The sequence below is a fragment of the Balaenoptera acutorostrata genome, chromosome 8 (assembly GCF_949987535.1).
Source record: "Balaenoptera acutorostrata chromosome 8, mBalAcu1.1, whole genome shotgun sequence".
NCBI classification, from domain to species: Eukaryota; Metazoa; Chordata; class Mammalia; order Artiodactyla; family Balaenopteridae; genus Balaenoptera; species Balaenoptera acutorostrata.
In genome coordinates this window covers 84,722,993-84,733,186 of record NC_080071.1, presented here as the reverse complement: position 1 = coordinate 84,733,186, position 10,194 = coordinate 84,722,993, and positions in this window count along the sequence as shown.

Here is a 10,194-nt window from a genome sequence, read left to right as displayed (position 1 = left end):
TAAGGTGGTTTCAGCTGCAAGGTCTAGCCACACGTATCCTATGGAAACAGCACACCAAAGCAAACATTTTCTCCTGAAGAACTCAGTTTTGGGAACTTCTCCTGATTCTCACTACAAGGTTGCCAAGTGTAGGTTCCATGTTGTATGTCTCCTTTTCTTTCCCAGAAATCACATCATTCATTTGACCTCAGCCATGTCTCTCCTAGCAAGATATGTATAAAAGATGGAATAGAAGTAATTTGGAAACATTTAAAAGGGGAAAGAAAAATTGGATGATTTTGAGAAAGGTATTTAATCAAAATAGCTTCCCTCGATTATATACCTTTGCTTTTCTCTGGTTTTTCAGACTTAGTGAACATGGTTTTAATTTTGAATCCTACCTGTTATTAAATGATTTTCCACCAAACCAAAAGAAGAAGAATATGTAATGGATTCCAGATTCAGTGCAGCTTCAAGAAACACAAGATATTTCAGAGCCCTGGGGGATAATGAAATGCCAGAAAGACTTCAAAGCAAACCCGCAAGAAGAAATGCTCAAATTCACATCTTGAGCTCTTTTGGCTATTCTTCTAACTGTGAGAGAGGTCAGCCTTACCCAACCATAGTAACAGGTGAAAAATGGATGGTTAACCTAGCAGAACACTTTCCACTGCTATACTTAGGGTTGCTTTTTACCTCTTCTCCAACAAATCTAGAGCTAGAACATGATTAACGTCTATTCTTCTATCCTGGATGCAGAATGAGTGCCAAACTGAGCTTTAATCATATTGCTTAATTACTGTTCTCTTCCTGTGGCAGTGATGCCTGGTGGGAGGGGGTGTGCTGCAGGCTTGAGGGGGACAGGCCAGGCTGGTAGGCTTCTGTGGACAGTCTTGTTCATGCTTCTTACTGCTGATCATTGGTGGGAGCTCAAGAGAAGTTATAGACTATCATGAGTCGATTTAATTTTTTAATTGGAACAGATGTCAACTAGTCACAAATATGAGACTGATGGCCAACACTATTATTGCAAGAGGTAATGAAACACATGATTGTTTCAATGCTTAGGAGAGCTGGAAAAGGAGAATTTCCTGCCAGAGAAAGGCAGTTTGATTGGAAGAGTTAGATGTTAGCAGGAACCTGCTGGATCACTTCTCTATAAGGGTTCACCCAGAACTAGAACAGTCTCTGTCCCTGCTTTAAAGTGACTTACCATATTCCTCCTCTGAGGGATACTGGAGATTTCTGAATTTCCAAAAGAGTGGGATTAGAGAATTCAACACTCGCCTTTAGATCCAAAGTCTGCTAATCATGTTTTTAGGGACCTGGCCATGGCATATATTGAAATCCTGTGCTGCTATGAAAGTAACTATGAAAAACAACACAAAGCAAAACTTACAAAGGCAGGAATAGAAGAAGAGAGAGTGGTGTTAGGTGATTTAGGTGGAGGAAGCTGAGTTACAGGAACCTCAATGATAACTAGATGTTCTACAACATACCCTCCCAATGCCCTTGGCCAGGAAGAAAGTGATGGTTCTATTAATTTATATGACTGTGAGTATTGGGACCTCATATACTTGGGTTCAAATCCCAACTCCACTACTAATTAACTCAATAGTGGATATATGGGATCTCTCTGTACCATCTTTACAAATTTTCTGTAAATAAAAACTATTCTACAATGAAACATTTATTTAAAATGTGGTTCCTCTTACATATACACAATGGAATACTACTCAGCCATAAAAAAGTATGAAATAATACCATTTGCAGCAACATGGATGCAACTAGAGACTATCATACTAAGTGAAGTAGGTCAGAAAGAGAAAGACAAATACCATATGATATCACTTATATGTGGAATCTATAATATGACACAAATGAGCCTATCTATGAAACAGAAGCAGAATCACAGACATAGAGAACAGACTGGTGGTTACCAAGGGGGAGGGGTTTGGGGGAGAGATGGATTGGGATGTTGGGATTAGCAGATGTAAGCTTTTATATATAGAATGGATAAACAACAAGATCCTACTGTATAACACAGAGAACTATATTCAATATCCTGTGATAAACCATAGTGAAAAAGAATATAAAAAAAGAATGTATACATATGTATAACTGAATCAGTTTGCTGTACAGCATAATTAACACAACATTGTAAATCAACTATATGTCAATAAAAATAAATAAATACATTTTAATGTAAAAAATAAATAAAATGTGGTACCTCTTGTTCAAAAAGCAAGACAAGGTTGGGGGACCGGATGAACAAGAACCTGTCTCAGGGAGTCAGGAAGGTAAAGATAGGGTATAGAATGGACTCAGCATGAGCCAAGACTCCAAGTCCTTGGTGCATGCTTCATCTTCCGAATGAACTTCATTTGCAAAACCAAAATTCGCAATTTCCAGATGGTGATTGCAGAGCATGAGCCCATGCTCCTGTGTGACTGCACTGGTCACGTGTCCATAATGATAGCCCTGCCCCAGGTATGTCCTTGGCTTCACCAGCCCTTCCATCATCTCACCAAAGAAAAGCACAGGACAAACCACTATCTGTGATTCAGAGCAGGAATTCTTAATCTTTTTTGTTCCATGGATTCTTTTGGGGAACCTGGAGAACACTTCTTCTCAGAATGCTTTTTAGCACACTAGTACATGTTGTGCAGTGTCTTTAAAACATGTCCCTCCACAATGCATAATCACAATTTTCTCTGCAGATTCTTGTACATTGTAACCAGCAGCTATAGTAATTCCATGCTCAGTAGTCTTTTTCTACCAAACAGTTCAACCACATGTTATCACATTGGTGATGCAAATATCTACAATGCATTCCAGTACATCCTATTTATAATCATGTGTTGATCAATATTTGGATAGGGTTTAGTCAAAGACCATTCCACAGTATAATGTCCTTATCTGAATTGAGCAACAAGAGCCTTTATGCTGAAAGTTTTTAAAAAGTGAACATGACTCTGAAGCTTTGGAATTTCAATTGTCTTGGAGAGTGCAGAAAAGAACTGAATTCATAACTGGCTGGGTTCCCTCGGTTTGGCTGAAATTATATGATTAAAAAATGAAGAGAGAAGAAAAGAGAATGAAAATAAAATGAGGTAGAAGATAACACTTCATTTTCTGAAATTTCTAGAGCAATATTTTAAGGTTGAAAATAAAAAAAAATAAAATGGAAGGAATTGCTAAATTTTCAATAGAAGTTAACAAAAAATAGAGACAATTTTTGCCATCCAAATTAATGTAATTTTATTCATGGTCCACCGAGAGTTGAGAACCGTCTATTAGTGAGCGTGCAAGAAATAGTCCCATGATGGGCTGGCTTGGACAGTCCCACTCCAGTCTCCTCTCACTCCATGTGCAATGGAAAACTTGACTGACATATCTCATCATAGTAGAATGAATGGGCTGTTAGGTCATTGACTGCTGGGCCTATAATTCCAGGTGGTGACAGAAGTACCAAAATTACCTCCTGGCAAGGCTGTACAGAAGAACTGTAAAACTTTGAGTAAGGTGAGCATTGATAACGGTCTTTTGAACTATCTGGTAAAGTGTGATTATTTGATTGATTGCAGAAGCACAAGCCCAGCTCATTTATGCGCGGGCTCTGCTGTTGAATCTTGAGCCCGTTTCGTTGGCCTTCAATAAGGACTGGAAAATACATCTAAGAAAGAAGATAAAAACTCATTTTCAAATCTTTTCATTCCTTGGAGGAACACAATCTTTTCTCGTTCATATCAATTCTTTCATCTGAGGATCATGAAGTGTGACCTCAAATGTTTTCCAGATGCCTAATGGAATGTGTGTTGGAGGAAAAGAACTTTATTTTGTTTGCTGCACAAATTCGGCTCTGTTACTTATATTGCAGAAGGAGACAAACAAATGGGATCTGAGAGTATCTTTTCTACTGTATATCACTTTATATGAAAAATAAAACTAGAAGATATACAGTAACATTAGTCAAAGTGAAAATGTTATCCAGGAAAAAAAAACTTTTATTTTTAATTCTCTCTCTTTGGCTATTTTTAATCCTAAGCATGAACCCTCAAGACCCTTTTTGAAGTTCTTCAGCTAATTAGCTTATTTCTGATTCAATAATAAAATTATATTTTTTTCCCCCTCCCAACCCTACCCAAAGACTTCAGTATTACTACTGATTTATTTCGTAGCCATGGTATCTAAAACACTTTGCTTCTTAAAGTATTAAAGATCTATATCCTACTTACTTCTGAAAGGGCTAAAGGTAGCTAGTAACCTTTATTAGTGTAACCAGGCCACGGTAATTTTTCTCCTTGCCTATGACATGGAATTCTATCTGTCTCCATGAATACAAATTATCTCACTTCTTGCTTATGCAGCTGATGAGGAGATCATGAAATTCAAAGGAAAATCACTCCCTAGTTCTTTGAACTGACATCACTAATTCCCTGTTTCTTTGCAACTTGGCAGTCGAAGTGTAATGTAATATCTTAAGGAGGAGAAATCCCAAACATACACAAAGTTGACTTTCTGTACTGCCACGATATGACATGATGTCCCTGACTGTAAAACACTTTGAGTCATCTGGTCCCTTATTTACTTAGTAATTCCATTATCTAATATGATGGGTTGTCAGAAAGATAATTTATAGAGTTGTTGGAAACACACTGACTTCAAGTTCCCAAACTACTACATTTTTTGTGCTTCAGGTGCTGAATAAAATGAAAATAATAAATGTGAAAATTGTTCTGACCAACACATGTTGGTGTTTCCTCACTGATTTCCCCTCAAATGTTCTGGCCCAAGTGTTGTGAACTCATTTCTGCCTCTTCTGGGCCCTATTTTAGTGGTTATATTACAAGGAATTCTTCGAAATAGGGCTCCCGATTTAACAGCAGGAAACACCAGCAAGGTGAGGCAAGTAGAGAGAGTATGATGAGAAATGTTTTAATCCTGGACCTGGCTTTCACTAGAACCCAGTTAGGTCACTAGTGGTTATAACCAGCTTAGTTATTTGGGGGTAACAAAAGGACAAGAGCATGGATAAGTTATCTAATGCTCACATTAATATATTTCTAGTTCTTAAAGTGTCCCTGAGGATGATATCATAAGACAATGAGTTTAAAAATTCAGGAATAAATATTACTACATTCTTCAGTAGAGTTTTAATTTCTTGAAAAAAGTGATTATTATCTTTTATTATTAATATTATTACTGCTAGTTTTCCAGGAAAAGAAATACTAAGAAATGGACTTCAACGACTTTGTCTGAAAGATCCATCGCTATTTTCACCACCATTACAATCAAAACAACAATAATATCGAAACAATAGCAATACTGATGATAGTTGCTATCACTGAGTACCCACTTGCATTAGGCTCTGTTCTGTATGTGGCATTATTTCTTTTTTATCCTGTTATGCAAACAATGGAATAAATGATCAGATAATTTGTGTGCATTGCCAATGACACACAATTAGTTAATGACCAAACAAGCATTTCAACCACGAGAATCTGGTCCACTAGGCTGTTTTCTTCATCCTCTTCTCCATCATGGCACCTTTTTTTGTAGTTTGTCAACGTATCAGCAGAAAAAACATTTTAACTAATGGTCAGGCCTCTCAGAAACCCTATTGAAAATAAAAGCAACAGTAACAATAGGGCATGCCACAGACACACACACACACACGGAGTACCAACCTCAAGAAACTTCCATGGGTAGTCAGGGCTTAGGGAAAATGGAAAGTTATTTTCTCTTTAGAAAAACTTTGTACACTTAACCCCTCAAAATTAATTAAAGCAAGTAAAATAAAGAAAAAAATAGCACACTCCATTTAAAGACAGAGATAAGTTGTAAGAATCTGGATAAGAGAAGCAGATAGAAAGCTTAAATAATAGGGTTTCAGATATTTGGGAAGGACCAGTTACTTCCCATTTCCTCTACAAGCAGAAGAATAAGAAACTTGGCTTAAAATATAGCATGGATGCAATTAAAAACTAATAATTAGCTGTGGAATTAAGACCTAGGGAAGGATGTTGATGATGCTTATGGAGTCACCAGTTCTCTTAGCCTTAAAAAAATAGAGAGCTCATTATTTCCTGGAAATAATTCTTTAATACTTGAGAAATAGTGCACCTCAGTGTTTAAGAGTCAGGGTTCTGTAATCTGACCAGCCTAGTTTACCTCTTGGCTTTACCATATTTATGAGCTGTGTGAATTAGAACAAGTTACTTAAACTTTTTAAACCTCATTTTCTATGTATAGACGAGATATATTATCCATAACAAAAGTGTGGATCATGCTTTTAGCACAGTGTTTGGTACCTGCCTAGTATATCTTAGCTGTTATTGCTGCTGTTGTATTTAGACATGGTCTGGCTTGAAAATAGGCTTGTGGGTTCCATTGCATTTCCATCCCCCTTCAGGCAAAAAAAAAAAAAGCCATGTAATGGACATCTGTCTTTTTTTGGCTGCCCAGAATTTAAATACTTTTTATATTTGGCAGGAATCACAAGACTGGTACAAGTCACAGGGAGGCAGATAAGCCTTCTCCCAACTTCTTGGTGTTGGAATGGAGATATGTGACCTTGGTTGGCTGATTAAATGCTCCAGATTGGGTTTTGAATATGGAAGAGTGGTGAATGAGAACAGAGGTAACTAGAGATTATTTTCAGGAGCTGTGGTATGATTGACAGTATAGTGGACTCCCGTTTGTGCCTGGGGAATGTGAAATCTGTTGTGACAGTAGCCAGTCTCCAGTGGTAATGGCACCTACAGTAGAATCCTAAATACACTATTTTTACGGTGGAGTCTTGGCCATTCCTAGTTTCCTTAGGCTCTTGTCTCTATCCCAAGCTTGGGTCTCTAGTCATTCTAATTAGTCCATGATGTATCTATCAGCTATATCCATAATAATTTTGCATGACAATTCCCCACCCCAGAAAAGCTCAGTGACATTTAACATGAATATTTGTTTCAAACTCCTATGAATGCCGGTTGATAGGAGGTTGACCCTTCTAGGCTGGACTTAAGGGGGCTTGATTCCAAGCTGTGCTTAAGTGCAGGTCTACTCCACATTTTCCTCATCTTCCCTTGACTAGCAGCTACTGGAAGAATGTCCTTCTGATGGTGAGAGGCAAGAATGCCGAAGAGCAAGCCCAACTGAGCAAGCATTTTGCAAGTATATCTGCTAACATTTCATTGGTCAGTGTAAGTCATGTGGTTAAGCCCAACATCTGCGGGGTGGAAAAATATACACTCCCTCTTGTGGAAGGGACTGCCAAGTCACAGAGAGTGGATACTGCAAAGGCTAAGGCTGTGTATACAGGGAAGGGTGAAGAATTGAGGACATTAAAGCAATTGACCACATATGGGTTCCTCAATATTCTTTCAGCCAAAGTCTTTTGTTTAAACTAGTGCTTATTTCTATTTTTTGAAACAGAGAAAAAAAAGTATATATATATATATATATATATATACATACAAACATAAGTGAAGATTTATAGTGCAGAGTTTATTAAGGAAGTGAATTTTGTTTCTTTATAGAGTTTAGGGAAATCTCAGATTATTATCTGGCTTTCATAGAGCTGAAAGCAATGGAAATCTAGAGTCTTCTAGTATTAAAGGATAGGGATCTGTCAGCCTATGATATATGATTGCAACATGATTTATTAAATCATTGCCTGGTTTGAACTGGAATTGAGTACCCATTGAAGGCCACTAAGCGACCGCTGCTGTAGATTAGTATCAAGACATGCATTATCCAAAGAATGCAGGGTGGGGTGTTCACATTAACAGCACTGGATACTTTTAAAAAGAACCATAAACTCAAATTATTATATTCTTGTCTCAAGGCACAAACTCAAAACCGGGAACTTTCTATGACTGCTAAAATAATCTGTTTTATATATTTCAATGCTATGAAAGTATGTAGACTTTCAGACACAAATACATAGCATCTGACAACTCGAAGCACAGTGGAAAAGGCACTCATACCTTCTGATCAGCACTCATACATTCTAACTGTCCTGAAAAGTTCCATTTTCAATGGGAGAAAGATGCTGAGGGAAACCCCATAATGCAAGACTTGAAAGCTGCATGGGTGGTAATGGCAACCATGTGTCCATTCAACTTTCCAGCTTGACCAGTGGGGAAGATTGATTGGTCTTGCAGAGCCCATTACTAATTGTAAGTTTAATCAGGGGATGACACCAATTAAAGCTGCTGCTCCGTATGTGGTCTTCTTATTAGAACAAATCAGTAGAGCCCTTGGGACCTGGCATATAGCTATTGAATTTTTGTGTGTGTGTGCTGATAAAGAGCAGCTTCTAGAGACAAGAGTGTGAATGACTACCTTTTCTTGGGGTTATATAAATCATTCAGCATTGTCCCAGGTAAACATCTTGACCACCAGAAATGTGTTTTGAGTCAATGGGAATATGGAATGGGTATTGGAGGATGGAAAGTTTTATAACCAACTGTGGCCTTATAATAATTACAGATATGAGGACTAAAACATCAACTTATATTTCCTTCTTTATAAAATAAAACAAGATGTATTCTTTGTTCTTCCCTCTTTGTGTCAAATATATATTAATACACTTAACTAATTTCCCTTTGATTTTGACTCCTTCTCCCTTATTAATGCCAAATATACTTTTGAATAATGTTATTATTTTGTTCATAGGGCATGGTATCATCATGGAATTGCCTCATACATAGAAGAGAAATGGGTCTCACCTCAGAATTAGAAAAGGATGCTGGATTTTGAGCAGGATGCATGATCTTCATCTTGGAAAGAAGGTGAGTATGTTTGCAGCTATATGAATATTAGCTAAATTTTAGTGGGAGACTTTTTTTTAAGCATAAGAATTAGGAAAAGGATTTGTAGGACTATCCCATGTGCAAAGGTAGACTGTGGTGGACATTGTCATTTTTGTCTGCCCAGCATCTAAACTTTGAATCATAGAAGAATGATTTAAAAGCTGAGGATATTCAGGGAGCATTTGTGGTTGGCTGCCACAGACTCAAGCATTCAGAAGAGAGGAATGATGTCCGCAGCCTGTGGTAAGATTTTGGACATGTCCTGTATCTCTTGGTCCCTGACTATTTTCCAAGCTTGGTTTTGAACATTTCTATTCATTCTGTGAACTACCCAATATAATTCCAATAAATTCAGTGTCTGATTAAATTAAAATATTGTATATAATGCAAGCTAAGCTATTGTAGTGAAGAATCTCACAAATACGTTGTCTATCACGTACGAGTTGAGATGAATGTAACTCAGAACTATCAGGCAACTCATCTCCCCAACCTCTTGCAGGGAATTAGATTCTGTCTTGATGTTCACGTCTCTAGAGTGTTGCTCTAGTCTTAGTATTTGAAGCTGGATCACTGGCGCCACATGCACATCTCACCCTGTGGAAAGGGGAGGAGAGTAGTGGAGGGCAAGTGATATTTTTTTTTTAAAGGAAGGATGTAGAAGTAACAGAGATAATTTTTTCTTGCATTTGATCTTTGAAAATTTAGTCACATGACCACTCAGCTAAAAGGGAGGGTAGGAAACAAAATCTTTAGCTGGGATGCTTTGTGCCCTAATACTATTTGGGAAAGGGAACACTTGCATTGGTAAAATGAGAAAGGAAAAATGCATCCTAGGGGATAGTTACAATGCTGGGAAACATGTGGATGGAATCAGTTTCTGTTGTTTACAACTGAAAACTCCTAAATAATACAATCACCTTATAGTTGTGTTAACTTTAAGTTAACCCTCTCTGTAAATATTTGAAACTAGGAATCTGTTTTTGTAGTGAGATGTGATCAATGTTGTCTAGAGCCTCCTTTAACCCTGGTGAGTCTGTCCCCAGTACACTTAAAAGATGATTCTGCTTACAAAAATTTATTTTTTTTCACAATACAACTGTGTAAAAAAGAATTTCCAGCTCATAGAAGATTACTAAATATTAGAATAAATTATGAAAAGAGAGACCAGACTCACCTGCATGAAGGGTTATTTAAAAAATATGTATTCATAAGATATCGTTTATATGTGGAAATTTTAAAAAGATACAAATGAACTTACATGCAAAACAGAAATAGACCCACAGACATAGAAAACAAATTTATTGTTACCAAAGGGGAGAGGGGGGTGTAGGGATAAATTAGGAATTTGGGATTAACATATACACACTACTATATATAAAATAGATGATCAACTAGGACCTAC